Consider the following 20,254-nt stretch of genomic DNA (forward strand, 5'->3'; position numbering starts at 1 on the left):
CATCAGGTTTATTGGGGAGCTGTTCCTCTCAAAGGTTCTGGCTGAGAAAGCCATGCACTGCTGCATCAGGCCGTCTCTCGAGAGCCTCTGTGAGCTCCTCCAGCTCATCCAGCAGGACCTGGAGGTGGTCACGTCCATGGAGGTGATGGACTCCTACCATAACCAGCTGGAGTTCATCGCAGAGAAAGGGAAGAGGGCACCAAGGCTCTCCCTTTTGTTGAAGGACACAGTGGACGCAAGGAAGAGTGCAGGCTCCACCCCCCACTAAGTTTTTAATGAAAACTCATGTGGGAAATACAACTTATACACTTATACAACTTATACAGTGATATTTGTAAATGGACTGTAATGGGACATTCTGTATTTAGATAAGTTTAATGAAAGAATGACAAGTTTATGTAGAGAATATTGTTATAAGATGTGTTTCTGTAGTTAAACTTGTAACACAATGTGTATTTGCATACGATGCTCAGATGTGTATTTGCTTAGAGACTCCTGTGCCTCTTGCTAAAACAAAAGGTTTTCACAGCAGGGGCCAGTCAAGCAGATGGAGCAGAGAGACTATAGTTGTTACTGACCAGAAGACGGGGGTCACTGGGAAAACAGGTTTTCAAACTCAAGAGCTTCTTCTTGAGTCTGAGCAGAAACAAGATGTCATTGTGTTGTAAGACTTCAAAGAAGTCCTCATGCAGATTGATGGAGACAGAATGTTCAACCAGCCTGGTCACACACTCAGAGAGCCGATTGGATAAACGTTCTTCTCCTGTGAGGAGGAGCTTCTACTTGTATAAATGAAATGACTTTTTATTGGTCAGGGCCTTTTCCTTGAATCTGTCACCGTGATAATAAGCTTTGTGCCCCCATCCGCAGATGGGTAGAATTAAAGACCAGAAGATAATTGTTTGTTGGTTCATGTATTGAATCTCCTATTACAGGACAGAACCCCCCCCCCCCCCCCCCCCCCACCCCCCCCAACTGCAACCCCTGCTCCTACTCTGTATAATGTACACTGGGTGACATCATGCCCTGAGAAATGTCTTTACTCTCTTTGGGGTTTGTACTATGTTGTCGACTAATGAATAAAATGTTTTAAATGTAATTTGGGTGTTTTTATGTCTTGCATGCAGCTGACCTCACATTTCAATTAAAACACATTAAAACATGTGGGAAATACAACTTATACGTTTCCCCTTTTCCCTATAGTATTGACATACACCAAACACCAAACACATAACACATACACATATTGACATACACCAAACACATAATACATACTCATATTGATACACCACATATATTCCTTAAACCATACTCATAGTCAACACTTTATATCACACATCCCAGCTCCCTGATTCAGTTCGCACAGAGACAGTGAGTAGACCTTGGCCCACAATCTCTCCCCCAGACAGCACACTAACGCAGCTGCACTGATACAGCAACATTATCACCTCTGGTAACCACGACAACGGAGTGCACGTACGACATCGTCATCACGCGATATTCCAAGAGGATGAGGCACTGTCCCGTCTAGATGCAGCAGCCTCCATCTAGTTTTGACCAATACAAGAAGAACCCCAGTCACGCCCAATATAACAATATATAATCTATGTGCGTACTCTGTTTAAGCGTCTTTCTTCCTGCGCAGCCTTCTGCATAGAACTAGAGACCCATGCATGTTCAATTCCTGGACACCGCGTTTTCCTGACCTGTGACCTCTGAATAAACTTGCTTAATTTCAACTTGAGAACGACGACTCCTCTCCTTTGATTTCCACCCGCAACAATAGTCAATGAAAAGCACAGATGACTGGAGAATTTCTGGGATAACATTTGACAAAAGTACTTATCCTGAACTGAACATCAAATCTAAATGAGAATTCAGTAAAAAAAACTAAAACATATTTGATCTCATATTTGATCTCCTTTCAGCTAGTTGTGTAAGACTAGTTTCACTTCATGCTGTGAGGATATTCAATATAAGCCTCTGGAGAGGGATATTTATGAATAGATAAAAAGCTTGGTTTTATTATATCAACAGCAAGAGCATGCTATTATTTGACAAGGACAGACAAACTGCAGCTAAGTTTTGAGTAACACTATTTTAAACCAATCCTTAAGATATTTCAGTGCATGTGTAATAAATACGGCATCCGAGTTCAGACTCCTAGAATTAGCTCAGTATCGTCTGCTGAAACTCAGAGACTCTGTCTGTGAGCTTATGTTTGTGCACTGGACTAAACTTTAGTTTCTTTTGGGAGACAATCTCGCAGCATATTTCAGGATTCCCAGTTCTGGGACCATGAAGGTTAATACATTTTGCACTCATCTGTCCAGTCCCTGTCGGGACAGATTAGTGTGGTGGAAACGATCAGACATAAACATCTCTAACATGGCAGCATGGCCAAAAAGAGAACTGCTCTTATCTTTTTTTAACATGGAGATGTAAGCTCCTGTCACACTTACTGCAGGTGAACTGAGTTCAGTGTCTACCTCCTTCACAGTGTCAGCAAGCTGTTCAGACATTTGAACCTACATGTTCACATGACCTGATGCCTGCACTCTGCCCTCCAGCACCCAGAGAATCATACAATAACCCTGAGCTGCTGTTAGAGTCACAGGAGCCAATGAGACTTAACTAATGAGAAGCTTTTACAAAAGAAGGCTTAGAAGTGTTACGAGGATCTGAAGTCATTATTAAATTTTTCTTTTCAGTTTGTCCCCTGGGGTGGGGGGGGGTGGGGGGGGGATTTGTTCATATACGTCTGCATGTATGAGATTTCATGTTCAATTGTGAAAACCAATAAATAAAGTGAAAAAAAATAAAAAAATAAACCAAAGCCTTTAATAAGTCGTTTAATAAGTCACGTTACTGATGAATCTCTCAAGAGGATTTTTGGTTTGGTCAACATTTCTCCTCTTCCTCCTCCAGGTGGAGGACACGTTTCAGGAGGGCCAGGAGAAGGAAGAACAACAGGATAAAGAGAAAATCAAGGCTGAAGACAACGCTATTGAAATGTCCGAGGACTTTGATGGCCAGATGCATGATGGGGATGAGAAAGAACCAGGTGATGTGGCCCACCAATTTTGCTTTTGTTCCATTTCTTGGTTTTATCTCTTGCTTTCTAGTCCCTCTACTGAGAAACTGGAGTAAAAAAAATCTCAGTCCTGATTTGTTGACACAGACTTCAGTGGGTTCCTTAAACCCAGGTCATGTGACCTGACACTACCACAACAACTGCAGATTAAATGCACCATCTATTGCAAAAAGTGACAGTCTGTGTTAATAAGCTCTCAGCTAATTAAGTTTGTGTTTAAGCAGCACGTAGAATAGAAGGAAGGGCTTCTTAGATTTCTCACGCCTTCATGCTGTTTTAAACCTGGTCAGAAATGTACTCGGATGCAGGCACAACTTTCTTGTTGCAGTGTAAGATCAGGCTAGGAAGGCTTCTTTTTATAAGAAGTTAAAAATGACGGGTGACGGTGAGACCTGCTGCTGAACTTAGAGATGCAGCTTTTTTAATCATATTAACATGTAGTTGAAGGACAGTGATTTTAGAGGGAGTTGCTTAAGGAGAATGAAGCTGATGAAGAATTTATATATTGACAAGATGGTCTCAGAGTATTCAGACCTTCTGCACACTGAACTGTGTGGTAGATTTATTCGAGTGGGAAAAAACTCCCTGTAATGAAAGATACAAAATGTTAAACAATAAAACCTAAGAAATTATACTATCCTTTTTGGTTAAAATACAGTTTAAATACATTCAGTATAATGTCATCTAAATAAGTCCTAGAACAGCACCAAAGCTGTTTCAGCAACACATAACTTTGAGAAGTTATTGTGCTAAAAACTGACTAAAAATATTTCTGATATATAAAGAGGCATCTTTTGGTAATTATACATACACAGAACGTGCAACAGTATCTCTGAAATACATTACCATAACTTTTAGCCTCTGAAACATGTTTTCCCTCTTCAGAAGAGAATCCCTTAGACATCGATGAAAAAGCCATGGACCTGGACGAGAAGGAGGATGGAGAGAAAGATGGAGGAGAGGATGAAGGAGCAGAGGAGATGCAGGAGGAACAGACAGAACTACCAGGAGAGGAGAAGGAGAAGGAGCAAGAGCCCAAGACTGAAGAGGAGGAGGGAGAAGGGGAGAAAAAAGGAGTTGACGAGGAGTCTGCTGCGCAAGATGAAGAGGAGGAGGAGAAGGAAAAGAGTGGACAAGAGGCAGGAAGAGATGAAGATCACACTGTTCGCGACGACAAAGGAGACAAACCAAAAGTGTGTATTTAAAGGAGCTTCTGCAACTTCTCTCCAAACGCATACTTTTGTTCTCCGTTTCACTATAATGATTTTTCATGCGTGCAGGATGAAGAGGAGGAGGGTGGGGATGAGGAGCAGCCAGAGTCAGCAGAGAGGAAGGAGCATGACCGAGACGGTCAGACTGGAGAGGAGAATGTCCAGAGTGACACAGCTGTGGAGCTGGGAGGAGAGGCGTCGGAGAAAGACCAAGCTAAAGAGGTACACTTCATTCTGAACTGAATCAAGAGCGTCACCTGTCTGAGGCGTGTTACTCTAGAAAACCCAAACCAGTGAAACCAGGCAAACTGTGGGACACGGTATAAGACCTGAAGAGGTTTAGTCTTCAGATTGTTCAGACATGGTTTCAGCAGCGGGTACAGAGTGGTCATTATTGTAGCAATATTATCCTTGACTTTGAATAAATTGGGCCTGGAAATTCATTGAAAAGTCTTAAAGGGTAAGTTCACTGAAAAATGAAATCTTTGTTATTAAATAAATGATCATCATCTTCTCACCACTATGCCGATGGACAGGTGGGTGAAGTGTCAGAATCCACAAAACACTTCTGGAATCTCAGAGGTCAATTTTGTAGCAGCAGAATCCGAACCAATTGAAGTCAATGGCGACCTATCTTCACACATTATCAACCAATCAATCAAATTGTATTTGTATAGCCCATATTCAGAAATCGTCTCATAGGGCTTTAATAATAAAACATCTGACTAATAAAATCTGTCTGTGCAGTTAAACAGGAAAAGATCAGATCAGAGGAAACGTTTCTCCTCATGTCCTGAAGCTTTGCAGTCAGTGGCAATAAAACTGCTGACATCCTTATCTAAAATGTGTGTTGCTTATGTATGCATGATATCAGAGAAAGTTGGGATCGTGTCAGAAATAATTGTACACTGTCATAAGTTTAGCGGCTACTGCCATTGATCGACTCAGCACAGACCTGGCTCAGTTCAGTGGAGCCAGATCTGGATCAATTCTTCATCCACAGTCAAGTTGTCCCTTTACAGACGATTGAATTTAAAATATTAAACCTTTTTCTCTCTTCTATAGGAACATGGGAGCGGGGCAGCTGATGCCAGCCAAGCAGATGGTCACCAGTCAAAGCTGACGGCTAGAATGGCTGCACAGACACAGACTCAGAGCAAGACTCAGGTACGACTCACAGGGATCAGGCTCCGTTTCTGCCTGCCTTTTGTTTTTCAATCCATCTCATCGCAGCTTTCTTTTTATTCTACTGCTCCAGAGCTTCAAGAGGAAGCCTGGTCACGCGGACAACGAGCGATCGACAGGCGACTACAACGAACAAATAAACAAGCGTCTGCGTACAGTGGAGAGCAGCAAGGACAGAAGTGCAGACAACAGGCCGAGCGACGCCCAGCAGGATTCTGAGCTGTACGAGCACATCAAACAGGGAGAGAGGGCCTACGACACTCAGACATACGGTCAGTGATCACACAAACACACAAGTAGCCCATGAGAACCTCAGATCAGTGTTTTTATAGGCGGATGAATGACTGTTGTGTTTCCAGATGTGGCAAGTGCAGACCAGCAGAAAGCAGCGGGGCCTCAGCAGGACCAGGATCAGAAAGATGAGGATGTTGCCATGGAAACAGAGGACCAGGAAGAGGACCTCCGTGCCGCTGATGTTCAGGAGCTGAAGCCTGAGCAGCTGGATTCAACCAAGGACTCCCAGAAAGGTGCCAGCATATCTTCTTCTACTGCTTCAGCATATGTTCTTCTCCAGCTTCAGCATATCTTCTTCTCCTTTATGTTGGTTATGAATTTCTAGTTGTTTTTAAAGAAAGCTGAGCATCATCTCACTTCTTCCTCCTTTTGTCCATGTGCAGGTGTAGACAGTGGGGAGATGGACGTGCAGAGGCAGGGCGAGGAGGAGGAGGACCAGGAGAGATGGAAGGACCGCCAGCGTCTCGCAGAAGATAGGCGAGCAGAGAGAAGCACAGAATCCACAATTCACACTATTCCTGAGCTGCTGATGGACACCATGGAGGTAAACAACCGCTGTAACACAGACACTCAGATTTGCTCTTCTTCCTCGTCCTACACAAACATTCTCAGGGCTTTTGTTTCGCCGTAGGCCAAAAAACTAAGAATTTAGTATCAAAGTCGTGTCTCTGTGTTTGTGTTTGTGTTTGTGTTTGCAGAAAGCAGAGAGAGACCCAGAGGAGATCAGGAGGGAGATGGAGCTGCAGCTGGAGGCCTGGCACAAACTGGCTCCAGGAGCTCAGGAGGAGGTGAGGCTGCAACAGGAGGTTTAATCTAAAGTCTCCTCCTCCACTCTTTGTAAATTGTGTAAATAGTTAATTGACTGTATTCATGTAGCACTCTTCTAGTCTTGATGACTACTCAGAACTCTTCACAGTTTAGTTTTGCCATCCACACACATCCATACAGTTGTATCATACATCACTCACACACTGCTGGCACTGCCCGCGGGCGCAATTTGGGGCTCAGTATCTCGCCCAGGATCAGTTTGGCGTTTGGGATAGGGAGACTTGAACGGACCACTAACCTTCTGGTCAGTGACCCGCTCTATCTCCTGAACTACAGATGCCATGTGTGACTAGATCATGGTTTATCTATCAGTACTTTATATTCTTAAGGAGGTTTTGGCTTTTTTCTGCAATGTATCTTCTGTCTGTGGGTCTGACTGAATGTCCACAAAACATCTGCTGACATGCACTATTGCACACCAAAACAGTTTGACTTTTGACTGCACAAATTGCTCAATAGTGCCACCAGTGGTCCAAAACTCCACAGGCTACATGTATCACTCGTAGTGTTGTTTAATCTCCGGCTGTGTCTGAGATCTATTCTCTCTGATCTCAGTGGTTTACATTAACTAATATCAGGTTGTAACTCGTGGCCGACGTGTTCTTGTCTGTTTCAGGAGAGTGCAGCTGCCTCCATGTGGCATCAGTACCAGACCCTGACCTCCGCTCTGTCCCAGCAGCTGTGTGAGCAGCTCCGCCTCATCCTGGAGCCCACACAGGCCGCCAAGCTCAAGTCAGTACAAACACAACACAACATACACCATGAGTGCTGCAGGGTAAAGATGGCAAATTGATTTAGAACGTTTTAAGACCACTTCACTTTTGCTCACTTTATTATGTTGTATGCTAATTTGGATCAATCTACGCTCAGTATCCATAATGGCTAAATGAAATCATAAGAGTTTGTCTTTATGGGATAAGGAGTAAAATGGTTGACTCACCGAACAGAGAATATTTTTCCTCATTCTCTCAGATTATTTCAAATCAATTAATGATTATAGCCCATATTCCATCATCCTCTGTCCTTAACACTTAACTAGAGTGAGGAAAAAGTATCCAAAAAGTTCTTAGCTAAAAAAACCATAGTAGCCTGGTAAGCCTCTACGTTTAATCAGTGGTGTTGACCGTGGCGCTGCACTGTCGCTTCACAGAGGAGATTACCGCACAGGGAAGCGTCTGAACATGAGGAAGGTCATCCCCTACATCGCCAGTCAGTTCCGCAAAGACAAGATCTGGCTGAGGAGGACCAAGCCCAGTAAGAGGGAGTACCATGTCTGTCTGGCTGTGGATGACTCCTCCAGTATGGTGGACAACCACTCCAAACAGGTGACAGAGCCCCGTCATGTAACCTTGTATACCTGCTTTATAGCTCTTCCAGAAAGCTGTTCCATAGATTAAAAATGAATTATTGATGATTAACGCTGTGTTCAAATGTGGTTTGTGTTGGTATAGGACAGGACAGGTCCTTTCACTATCTGTACAGAAATATCTGTTTCATAGAATCATAGTGAATATAAGAAATTGCAGTAAATATCTGACAAAGGACCTGTGTGTGTTTGGTGCAGCTGGCGTTTGAATCCCTGTCAGTGATCATCAACGCTCTCACTCTACTGGAGGTTGGACAGGTGTCTGTGTGCAGGTAAGGACTTTTCTTCTTTAATTCTTGTTTTTAGTTTATTTGCACAGTGAAGATAGAAAGTGATCAAATGATGCTAGAGAAGAAAAACGTAATTAAAGTAACAAACTGATCCCAAACGAAACTGAGTGCACTGGAATGCACAGCTCGTGGTGAACAACATGTTCATGTCATGTCTGTTGGTGTGTTCAGCTTTGGCGAGCAGGTGCAGCTGCTCCACCCCTTCCAGCAGCAGTTCAACGACGAGTCCGGGGCTCGGATCCTCCGACTGTGTCAGTTCCAGCAGAAGAAGACCAGAATAGCTCAGGTGGGGGGGTCGACCATCCTCTGTTCTCAAATTTGAACTAATGTCGCTGCTCATGTTTGCCTTTAAACATGACTGATCTTGAACAGCAAATCATGCTTTAATCCTGACACCTGTAAGAAATACTACACCTGTTTTTTAAAAGCTTCGTGATTCTTTCCTTAATAAGACTCCTCCTGTGTGTTCCCATGCCGAGACACCCACCTCGTATAAGGAATACATGTTTGAAAAGCTTTTAAACAAGTTAACTTTTCCGCCTTGTGCCTTTTCATATGATTGCATACATACTGTGAGCAAACAAGCTCCTCCCGTCTGACTCACTCTCTCATCCCTCTCTCTCCTCTGTAGTTTATGGAGACTTCCACCAAAATGTTTCTCGCAGCTCGGCAGCTGATTCCAGGATCTGTAAACTCAGGTAATGACTCACGCTACGTGCTGACTGTACCAGCTCAGTCAACTGATGCTGTGTATAGTGGGACTTTTGAGATGTGTGTGTATGTGTGTGTCATTGAAATGTCAAAGTTTAAGCAGCAATATCACATCTGTTTTCAAATCTTACTAACCCAAAACATTTTGATCAATAACAGCACATTTAAAAACCATTAAACATCTCTTGTTGGTTCATAAACGGTTTTATTGGTTGTAAAAGTTTTTAAAGTGTGTGACTGCTTGGAGTCTTTCTTCCTGCTGAACCTGTGTGAGTAAATGGAGTCAGATTAGGTCTGATCCATAAAAAACCTGTTATGTGACAAAGAGGAAGAACAAGTGACTGAAAACCTCAGAGGGAGCGTTTCCCTTCATGTCACTGTGATACAGGCAGAATTATGAATTATGTAGAAGCTCAACAAGCAGCTAAGCCTGTTAACACTGAGCAACAATAACAAGAATTGTACCGAATAAATTATTCATTCATGTATGTCACTTTGCTCAGTCCCACAATGCAAGATTTCCCAGTATGCCACTGAAGCCAGTGCTCACATGTATTTTAGTCCTTTTCAACATAAACATGTCTTTTTAATGATTCTCTCTTGATTTAAAATATCACAATTAGACTGGGAAATGGAAATCGTTGGTCCTTTCCCAAAGGAATTAACAGAGTTGCATGTTGCGTTGGACTCAAGCTGATTCAATTGCTATTCAAAAGCCCATTTCATGTAAATTGAATTGATATAAATAAGAATATAAGCTGTTCTACATCAGATTTGAACTGTACATGTACTTTATCACCTCACAGTCCTTGCCTCATGCAAACAAAACTTAATTAACAGCACGAGTTGTTTCATTTACCTTTAATACCCTTGACCGTTCCCCTCTGACCTCTGACCTCCCTCCACAGACACGGCCCAGCTGCTGGTCATCGTCTCTGACGGCAGGGGTCTCTTCCTGGAGGGGAAGGAGCGGGTGACGGCAGCAGTGCGAGCAGCTCGCAGTGCAAATGTGTTTGTCATCTTCGTGGTTCTCGACAACCCCAACTCACGGGTGAGAAAAGCAGAATTTGACTTCACTTGTATTTTACTTTTCCGTACACAAACTGTTACTAAGCAGCGTTTTTGTCTGTGCTCAATGCAGGACTCCATCCTCGACATCAAGATCCCCATATTCAAAGGGCCGGGGGAACTCCCAGAGATCCGCACCTACATGGAGGAGTTCCCCTTCCCCTTCTACGTCATCCTGCGAGACGTCAACGCCCTGCCGGAGACGCTGAGCGACGCTCTCAGGCAGTGGTTTGAACTGGTCACGGCAGCCGACCAATGAGAAGCCATCTTTCACACAAAGGGAAGAAGTGTTCGGCGACCCACTGCACAATGCCACTCTGCTGCCAAGCTTCTCAGCCAGAACTGAAAATCAACAGAACAAAAAAATAAAACAGAAGACGGATTTACCGCTGTACATGTGCCTTTATTTTCCTATTTTTACTGTAGATTTTAGTAGAGTTTAATAGCAACCTTTGCTGTTTTATCTTTGTTATCAGAAGAATTGTGTTTCTTTTGTAATGTAGCGAGGATTGCTTTAACTTGCATGTCTCAGATGAAGCGATAGAAGTAAAATTGTGATTTCATTGCGTGTGAACCACCTCAGTGAAGGGTCAGTAAATACCTCTGTCCACCTTGTACAATACCCCCAGACCGTCTGTTTGTCCGTGTGGATGGGACAGTCAGTGCTGCAGAGATCATCCAGTCATCCATGTGTGAACACGACAGACGTGCAGAGCTGTGCTTTGTGTAAAATGGACGTCACGACCTACAGTAGCATGTTGTCGTGGTCGTGACTGAGGAACTCCTAAATGTGCCTTGGAGAGGAGAACAGTGTTGCATCTCCCTCCACAGCTGGATCAGCTGCTGGTTGAGGAGTCGGAGGCACGGCCACAGCTCTGTCACCGATTTTTTAGAAACTCCGATCTCACACACTTTGAAGCACAACGACAGTTCCGCAGATTCCAGTTTTGAGTGAATGCCCCAGGATTACCAGCGTGTGTGGTTTGAAGATGACACATCTGCTGAGCGACGGCTCATCAACGTGTCTGTTAGGACTAGATGAAATGTGCATTGAAATGTTTCTCATCACCTCTGTGTTTCGTAGCGTACATGTAAGTGTCAGAAGACACTGGCCATTTTTAAGAGCATCCATCTGTTAAATCATGACACGAATGATCCTGACAATAAACTGTTTAAAAAGTATCTCTGTATCTCTGTCTCTTAATATATCATTGCTCCAACCACAACAATAGACATTCTGAGATCAGCATGTTTCATAAGATACATGTATTGGTCCCACACACATAAGACATGCAAATGGGGGGAATTTGTTCTCTGCTTTTGTCCCATCTGGTGAACACAGGAGGACACACAGAGCAGTGGGCAGCCATGCACAGCCGCGCATTACTAATAATATCACATACTTCTGCTGTTATCAGCCTGCAGTAAAAACGGCATTTAATCATTTTTTTCAATGATATACTCAAGCATATACTGACTTGTTGCTCCAACATTAACTGCAACAGCGTCCCAACATGTGTCTTTCTTGGTGTTGTCTTTATACAACATATGCTGAGAATCATACAACTCAAGTTACTTCTCCACTTCAATTATTAATTTAATGTCATCCATGTTGAAGAACTTCTCCGCTGTTAGCTCCGTTAAATGTCGGGTGTCGAGGGTTCAAGAAGAGTTATGGGTTAGTTTCTTGTTTGCCTCTTTGCGATAGTTTTTGACAAATTGCCATCGTACTCTTTGAAGTTGGAAAAACAGGAAGTCTCAAACGCATCTATGTTACATGTCAAGACACAAACGTTTACTAAATTGCACTAAACAACAACCATTCCACAACGTTAATCGCCCCCCCCCCCCCATGGGTGGTTCTCAGAGGCTCCTTTGATGACATAGAAGACTCATCTTCTATGTAATCAGAGCCTCCTTTGATGAAATAGATGATATGTTATCGTCTCTCTGTTTGTTGCAGCCATTTCACAACGGCATCTAGTACCCCTACACGAGTGACACCCAAGGGAGCCACTCACCAGCAGGGATCTAGTCCATCCTGAACTACCAGCTCAGCCACTACTCTGTACCCGCAGCGGGGATGACTTCTCGCAGTGGTACCTCCACTGTCCCCCCCTTCAAATTCCGCCATCGCGGGGAGACGGTGGACTGGCGGCAGATGTACAAGGTGGACATAAACCATGTAAAAAGCCACTTGGATATAGAAACTCTCCAGGAGCACATCATGGAAGTGATGTTGTGCAGCCTGGATGGGGAGCGGTGCCAGGAGTGCCGGAGCCCGGTGGACCCGGGCCTTCTCAAGGTCCTGCAGCTGGCGCAGCTCTCGATGGAGTGGCTGCTCCACTGCCAGGAAGTCCTCAGCCTCAACCTTCATGCGGTGGAGGAGAGGCTGGAGGCGGAGCGCAAAGAGCAGGAGCAGCTGCTGGAGCAGCAGAGCCAGCAGGAGGAGAGGGTGAAGGCTCTGGAAGAAGAGCTTGTGCTGAAGGGGAAGCTCGTGAGCGACCTCCAGTCCAAGCTGCTCCTCTGTAGCCATAAGGTAAGCTGCTAGGAGCGCTTCTAGCTCAGCTAACAGAGGTGGCTCAATAACGGATCTACACTGACCTGTTTCCTCAGTAATGGGAGTTCCCTTATACAATGTAATCAATAACGTTTTCTCCTTCTTTCTTTCTTTTAGTGTCCAATTTGTAAGAAGGGGTTCTTCACTCCACAATTCCTCCAGAGCCACATGGAACGCCGTCATCCGGAGGACCACGAGAGCCGTAAGTCCACCTGACACAAAGAGAGAGAGAGATAGAGAGGAACATAAGTAAAGTCAGATACACGTAACGTTGCGTCTTCTACCTCAACATGAGGAGGTAGAAAACTGAGCCCTTGGCTTTCTGCTTCTAAAAGACTGAATGTTGTAGCTGTTATGGTTTTTGTTTTGGATTGATTTGAGCACCATCATTTAAACAACAATCCCTTGGTGCCACCACCTGTTGATGCTACGTTTTCCACTGCATGTAGTGTAATGATGTGATCATTAGTGTAATGAGGTAAAAGACGTCCTGCTTTCTGGTGAAACAGTAATGAAAGTTTTAGCTGTTAAAGTTCTTATTTAAAATGGATTTAAACCGGATCAAGCAAACAACGATCTCTCGTGGCCACTGAGGGGCGACCCGCGGGACGCCAGTTTGAAAAAGGGTTCAGAACAGAGTCTTGTCTTTCACCTGTAGATGAGCTTTTAATTAATGCAAGTGATATGACTCGTATTCTTTCCTCCAGAGCTGCAGTCGGATCGGGAAATGAAATCTCAGATCAATAATCTGAAGATGGAGATCAGCGGCTTGAAGGAGCGGAATGTTCAGCTGCAGCAGAACCTGGAGCTCAAAACAGCTCAGGTAAGAAAAGCAGAACATCGGAGAACCAAACAGATTTGTTGTCACGTGGTAGTAACGAGCGATTAAGGAAAACTTGATGCACTCATTAACTTTCTCTGATTTTAAATTTTAAGGCACAATTCATGTGAACGCTGTCTGCTGTTATTCAAATTAAATTAATTATTTTGCATGTTAGTTGAAGCTGCTTGTCGACTCCTGGCAGAAAATGTACAGAGATAGTTAACAACTGATTTGAAGTCAGGTTGATCAGATTTTGAAAACTGATTTGGGGAAATAGTTCTCTCTGTAATCTTGTTGAAGCTTCCACTCTTATAACAGGCACTTGTGATTTCACTGTTTTTTTGTGTAATTCCAGGAGAAGCGACTTGAGAGTGAGCTAGGCCATTTCAAAGCTGAGGAGATGGCTCGCTTTGAGCGAGTCCAAACCGACTCTGCTCGCTCCCAGGAACAACTCCTCCTGAAGCTGGAGCAGCAGCTGAAGGAGCAGGTCAGTGGCACAGGGAGCTGATATTTTAAAGCCTAGAAATGAGTGAAGTGATGTGATAACACAAAATGCTTAAAATATTTCTCTCCAGGATGAATCGTGGAAATCCATCCTGCACCAGAGCAAGGAACACCATGACTCTGAAATGAATAAGGTGAGTTTCTGTCAGAGTTGGCGCATGTGAAATATTAAACAAGCAAACTGATCATGTCTGACATGTATTTCCTGTTGTGCAAAGTGTTCTGAGCGCGTAAAGAAAAGCTCTTGTTTTGTAGAGACTGTCATAAACAATCAGACCTGATATAGATTTTTTTGATCCGCCCAATTATTAAATTCAGCTCTAATAACAATACATAAAGACATAAAGAATGAATTCTGCTGAGATGTAAACGGCCAAGTCTCTTGCTGTCAGTGCAACTTTTTAGAGAATTTCACCAAACGCTCTCGTTTAATTTCATGAAAATCTCAAAGACTGTTTATCTTTTTCATGCATGATCATGAGGTATAACTTGTGATGATTTGTTCCACTTGCAGATAGTAAATATTCCCTCCAACACCAAAGAAGTGGAAGAACCAGGTATGGATCCATCTCACATGTCTTCTTCAGGACAGAAACTGCTCATATGATCCTAATGCATTCATCTCATTGTGTTTTCCAGTGGTGGTCAGCGCACTGGCACCAGAGCCCAAACCATCGAGGGTTGTTCTTGGTGAGTAAATCCTAAAACTAAAATGAGAACATTAAAACATGGTCACTCCCAGACAGGCTGAGCATGTGCTTCCCTGCATGATGGATTTAATGCAGTTTAACAGCTGCACTGCTGCCACGTCCCTGACCCCTCTCTGTTAACGCCTGTTTTATCTGCCCAACATGTGTGATTGTCAACACAAGACTGACCGAGTGAGGTTTCTTTTACAGACTCGAGCAGCGCCTCTGAGCTGGAACAGAGTTCGAGCATGATGGTACATGATCTGAAGTTGAACCCCAGCGACAAGAAGGAGGTCCGACGAGAGCTGGAGCAGTCCGCCTTTAAGAGCCTGGAGGAGCTGGGGGTCAAGCCCGTATGTTCTCACTATTAACACCTCCTCTCTCCACACAGTTTTGTTTTCGTGTCCACGCTTCTGTTTCATATACGAACTAAACCCTATGAGTAAGAGGATAAAGTCACAATATAGGAGAACAAAATAGTTATTTAATGAGAAGGAGTAGCCTCTTTTCCTCACTTCCGGTTGACTTGCATACAGATACAGGGCTGCGTGGAAATGATCTATGAAAAGACATATAAGCTATGAAGAGACGCTTTCTCTAGACCTTCACCCTTCTGCTTCTTCTTCTCAGAATCTAAGTGGTGTGAAGAGCAAGGATTTCACTTTCTTCATGGCCAAAGTGAAATCATTGGAGGACCAAGCAAAGGAGGTGCCTGGTTACTGGCGCTGTCGGGGGGAGCTCGACCTCAGCTTGGACGAGAAGATGAGCGCCAGAATGATGACAGAAGCTCCTCCAGAGCCTCAGGCTCCATCCGGACAAGCGGTTCAAGGTGCTTCCTCAGACTCCGTCATCAGAAATCCTCTTTTAATTCTTATTCTGCTAACAGACCAATTTAAACCACACCACACTGGACCTTCCATCTCCACTCATAGCCTTATATGACTGATTTGAAATGAAATATTAGTTTCATTTTTATAAAGTGTAATTGGTTTTGACTGTGTATATCCAACACTCTCAGTCTAATCTGTAAAAGTTTGTCTACCTTCACATAATTGGATTAAGGCTCTGAAACACCATCAGTGACTCTGGTGTCTGGACCTGCAGGCAAAGAGTCCAAGACTCCCCAGCCAGCGCCGAGGGCCGAGAGCACCACCAAGCCCAAGATGGCTCCACCCAACAGCAAGGCTGCTCCAAGGACCTGCAAAGTCATGTAAAAATACAAAACACACTGTGTTATTTAGAGATTTTCTAGTCCCCTCGACCACCATCACTCATACATCCCACTCTCATGGCAATTTGGGCTTCAGTGTCCTGCCTGAGGAGGAATTTAACCACTGGATGAATCAATTCTAGTAGGTTTGAGGAACACTTACAAACAAACTACTTCTCCCATCATGCATTTCACCTTTCAGTATTTCAGTGTATCACAATGTACGTACACAATCAGTCACATGTCTTGAAAATGATTACATCAAAAGTGTTTAAAATGGAATGATGATGGTTTTAAAACACAAAGTTTCTGTTGAAATGCAGGAAAACAGGGATCAGGATGGCCACGTGGATAAGGCAAACTGCAAGGAAGGTTCGTGCTTAGTTTCCTGAACTACAAACTCACACCATACGAGAAAGGATATGATTCTCTTCATCCATCAAACTTCATTTGATAACAGTGAAAAAGTTTGTTTAAAATGATTTACATATCGATGTTAGTCACAGAAGTTGTGTTGTTTATATTCAAGGAGTCAACGAGTTATTTTAAAAGTCTCAAATGTCTTTTTAAATTTAAAAACGTTTAAATGAAACGTTTTTTAATCAGGTTAGGTCTTAAATATGATGCACTCACCTCGTGTGTCAATATGATGCCCTCTGTTTGTTTTTAGATCAGAAAATCACTGTCCGGGCCAAAGAGGAGGAGCAGAATTGCTCCAGCTCAGGCTGCTGAGACACAATCGCCTTGAGGAGCAGTGTGTCCTCCTCCACTGGGACTCCAGCGACTCCGAGGAAACAAGCAGTGAATTCAGTCCACACTCCAGCCGCTGCCAGAACAGTCATATTTAATACTTCTCAAAGAAGCCATGGAACCCAGCTGATCAGAGGGACGGGAAGAGCCCGTTGTCTTTCTCGGCGCTGCCTCCTACGAGTATCAGCCGCAGGTGGACATCACCTTTGGCGCGGCCTCCATCCAGATGATCGAGACAACAGAGGACGAAGCTCCAGCCGCCTCTGAAGAAGCTGTGAGGAAGGAGCAGGTCCGGCCGGAGGAGTCCGTCAGCTGCATCACTGAAAACTTTCAAGCTTTCATGGCGGATCTGAGTCACGAGGAGTCGGACGGTGAGGAGCAGTTGCAGGTAATGGTTGAGCTCGTTTTCAAGAGGGCCGTGCAGAAACCACACTCTGCTGCAGTCTTCTCTGAGTTGTGCCAACACCTCTCAACAGTAAGTGATGCATCTATGACTGGAAGCTACTTTATCCTGTTTCTTACTTAGTTGAACAGCTTGTCTTTTATGTGCAGGTTGGAACCTTAATTTAACCCTTTGATAAACAAGCTATGCAAACCCCCTGGGTAAATTATTAATTATCTTTCTCACTAGTAATAGAGTGTCAAATAAGACTTAATAAGAATATACATTTATTCATAAGGTAAGAAGGGAATTTAAATTATGATTTGTGTTAAAAACAAGATATTTAATGAATACGTACAATATTAAATGAAGAAATAAGTGGATTTCAAAAATATAGCAAAGAAAAACTCTAATATGCATTAAAAAAACATCGGAAATCATACCATATTTTACAATACAATATTTTTGACCCATTTTTTGAATTAGAATGGAAGTGAAAAAAACTGTTAATTGAAGAAAACCTGAAATACTGAAAGACGAAAATAATTTACTGCAAAGATATAAATAATACAAACTGAGTGGGTTCACTTTTGACCCATGTTGTTTTAATCAAATAATGAGTTCATTTAGATTTGAGGATCAAATCAGCTGACACTGATCACTATGTGAGTTACATTTGTGTTAATATTTCCTTATGGTTTTCTCCTCTTCAGGTGGAGGTCCAATCATTGTCCGACTGGTCAGCCAGCGTCTCCTTCAGGTCTCTGCTGGTCAAACACTGCCAGGCAGCGTACAGGAAGAACTTTGACAGGGAGGGCCTTTATCAGAAGAGTGGGTAATGCCTGGAGCCAGTCAGGGACGTGAGGGTGATTGATCGGCTGAGGGAAGAACAAAACAACGCCAAACCTTCCGGTCGCTTCCTCAATACCATCAGGTTTATTGGGGAGCTGTTCCTCTCAAAGGTTCTGGCTGAGAAAGCCATGCACTGCTGCATCAGGCCGTCTCTCGAGAGCCTCTGTGAGCTCCTCCAGCTCATCCAGCAGGACCTGGAGGTGGTCACGTCCATGGAGGTGATGGACTCCTACTATAACCAGCTGGAGTTCATCGCAGAGAAAGGGAAGAGGGCACCAAGGCTCTCCCTTTTGTTGAAGCACACAGTGGACGCAAGGAAGAGAGCAACTCATGTGGGAAATACAATTTATACACTTATACAACTTAAAGTGATATTTGTAAATGGACAGAACCCCCCCACTGCAACCCCTGCTCCTACTCTGTATAATGTACACTGGGTGACATCATGCCCTGAGAAATGTCTTTACTCTCTTTGGGGTTTGTACTATGTTGTCGACTAATGAATAAAACATTTTTTTATTTAATTTGGGTGTTTTTATGTCTTGCATGTAGCTGACCTCACATTTCAATTAAAACACATGTGGGAAATAAAACTTATACATTTCCCCTTTTCCCTGTAGTCAATGAAAAGCACAGATGACTGGAGAATTTCTGGGATAACATTTGACAAAAGTACTTATCCTGAACTGAACATCAAATCTAAATGAGAATTCAGTTAAAAAAACAAAAAACATATTTGATATCATATTCTGTCCTTACAGCTGGTTGTGTAAGACTAGTTTCACTTCATGCTGTGAGGATATTCAATATAAGCCTCTGGAGAGATATTTATGAATGGACAAAAAGCTTGGTTTTATTATATCAACAGCAAGAGCATGATATTATTTGACAAGGACAGACAAACTGCAGCTAAGTTTTGAGTAACACTATTTTAGACCAATCCTTAAGATATTTCAGTGCATGTGTAATAAATACGGCATCCGAGTTCAGACTCCTAGAATTAGCTCAGTATCGTCTGCTGAAACTCAGAGACTCTGTCTGTAAGCTTATGTTTGTGCACTGGACTAAACTTTAGTTTCTTTTGGGAGACAATCTCGCAGCATATTTCAGGATTCCCAGTTCTTGGACCATGATGGTTAACACATTTTGCACTCATCTGTCCAGTCGTTGTTGGGACAGATTAGTGTGGTGGAAACGATCAGACATAAACATCTCTAACATGGCAGCATGGCCAAAAAGAGAACTGCTCTTATCTTTTTTAACATGGAGATGTAAGCTCCTGTCACACTTACTGCAGGTGAACTGAGTTCAGTGTCTACCTCCTTCACACTGTCAGCAAGCTGTTCAGACATTTGAACCTACATGTTCACATGACCTGCTGCCTGCACTCTGCCCTCCAGCACCCAGAGAATCATACAATAACCCTGAGCTGCTGTTAGAGTCACAGCAGCCAATGAGACTTAACTAATGAGAAGCTTTTACAAAAGAAGGCTTAGAAGTGTTACAAGGATCTGAAGTCATTTGAATGTGCTGCCATGGCAGAGGATCATTAGTTTGGTTTATGAAAAAAACTTTGAACATTAGAATAGTTAACCCCATGAACATTCTGTAACCAGGTAAAGATCTCATTGAAAACATTGTGACAACAGACACAACACAAACACACAAATACAGCTGTCATACAAAACATGTATGAGCATAATTAACGTGTTACGGATCATCATAACGTGAAATATGATCACGTTGTAATGTGAAAACTTTCCAGTTATCTTATCACCAGGCCTCGAGGGGAGGTACACCCCCCCCTCCCCCTTTTACATATACATGTATGTGCACAGTTAAAGAGGAAACAACTTGAAGAGAGATTTAGATGAAGAATAAATGTCGTGATACAGTTATAATAAAATCATTGACTGATTTATTTAGAAAATTATCATGATCAAATAGATAAAGATTCATTATGAAATTTTGATAAAAAAAATAAAATACAATTTCAAAAATTTCTGGGACTGCAAGGCAGCACTGAGCGCGCCCGAGCACATAGATTTTGAAGTGTTGCCTGAAAAAAAAAATAATGACAGAGGAAATATTGAAACATTAAGCTGTTCAGGCTCGGACTCTGATCATGAGACAGAAGTTTGATGGTGATAGGACAATGCACAGTGGAGTTATGACAACATCGTCTCCGTGACGAGGAGATCTTGTCACTGTCAAGTCTCGTCCGGTCCGATAAGTTGTTTCACCTGGGTGGTCATGATTTATGTTCGGTGTTGTGTGTCCCTACTCATCTCTCCTCTCGTTTCAGACTCCTCACTCCCTCCCTCGTGTGTGTGTTCCACCCTGGTGATTGTCAGCTCCTCCCCGATTGGTTGCACCTGTTCCTAATCACCCGGTGTATTTAGTCTCTGTGTTCCTGTGTCGCGTTGCCAGTTCGTCT

General features: G+C 43.2%; 1 pseudogene; it reads left to right on the plus strand.

The window, feature by feature from the left end:
* The first annotated feature begins 2,298 nt into the window (after positions 1-2,298).
* On the plus strand, positions 2,299-16,681 carry LOC128460599 (midasin-like; annotated as a pseudogene).
* The last annotated feature ends 3,573 nt before the right edge of the window (positions 16,682-20,254 follow it).

Source organism: Pleuronectes platessa, chromosome 17 (assembly GCF_947347685.1).
Source record: "Pleuronectes platessa chromosome 17, fPlePla1.1, whole genome shotgun sequence".
In the NCBI taxonomy this organism is placed as follows: Eukaryota; Metazoa; Chordata; class Actinopteri; order Pleuronectiformes; family Pleuronectidae; genus Pleuronectes; species Pleuronectes platessa.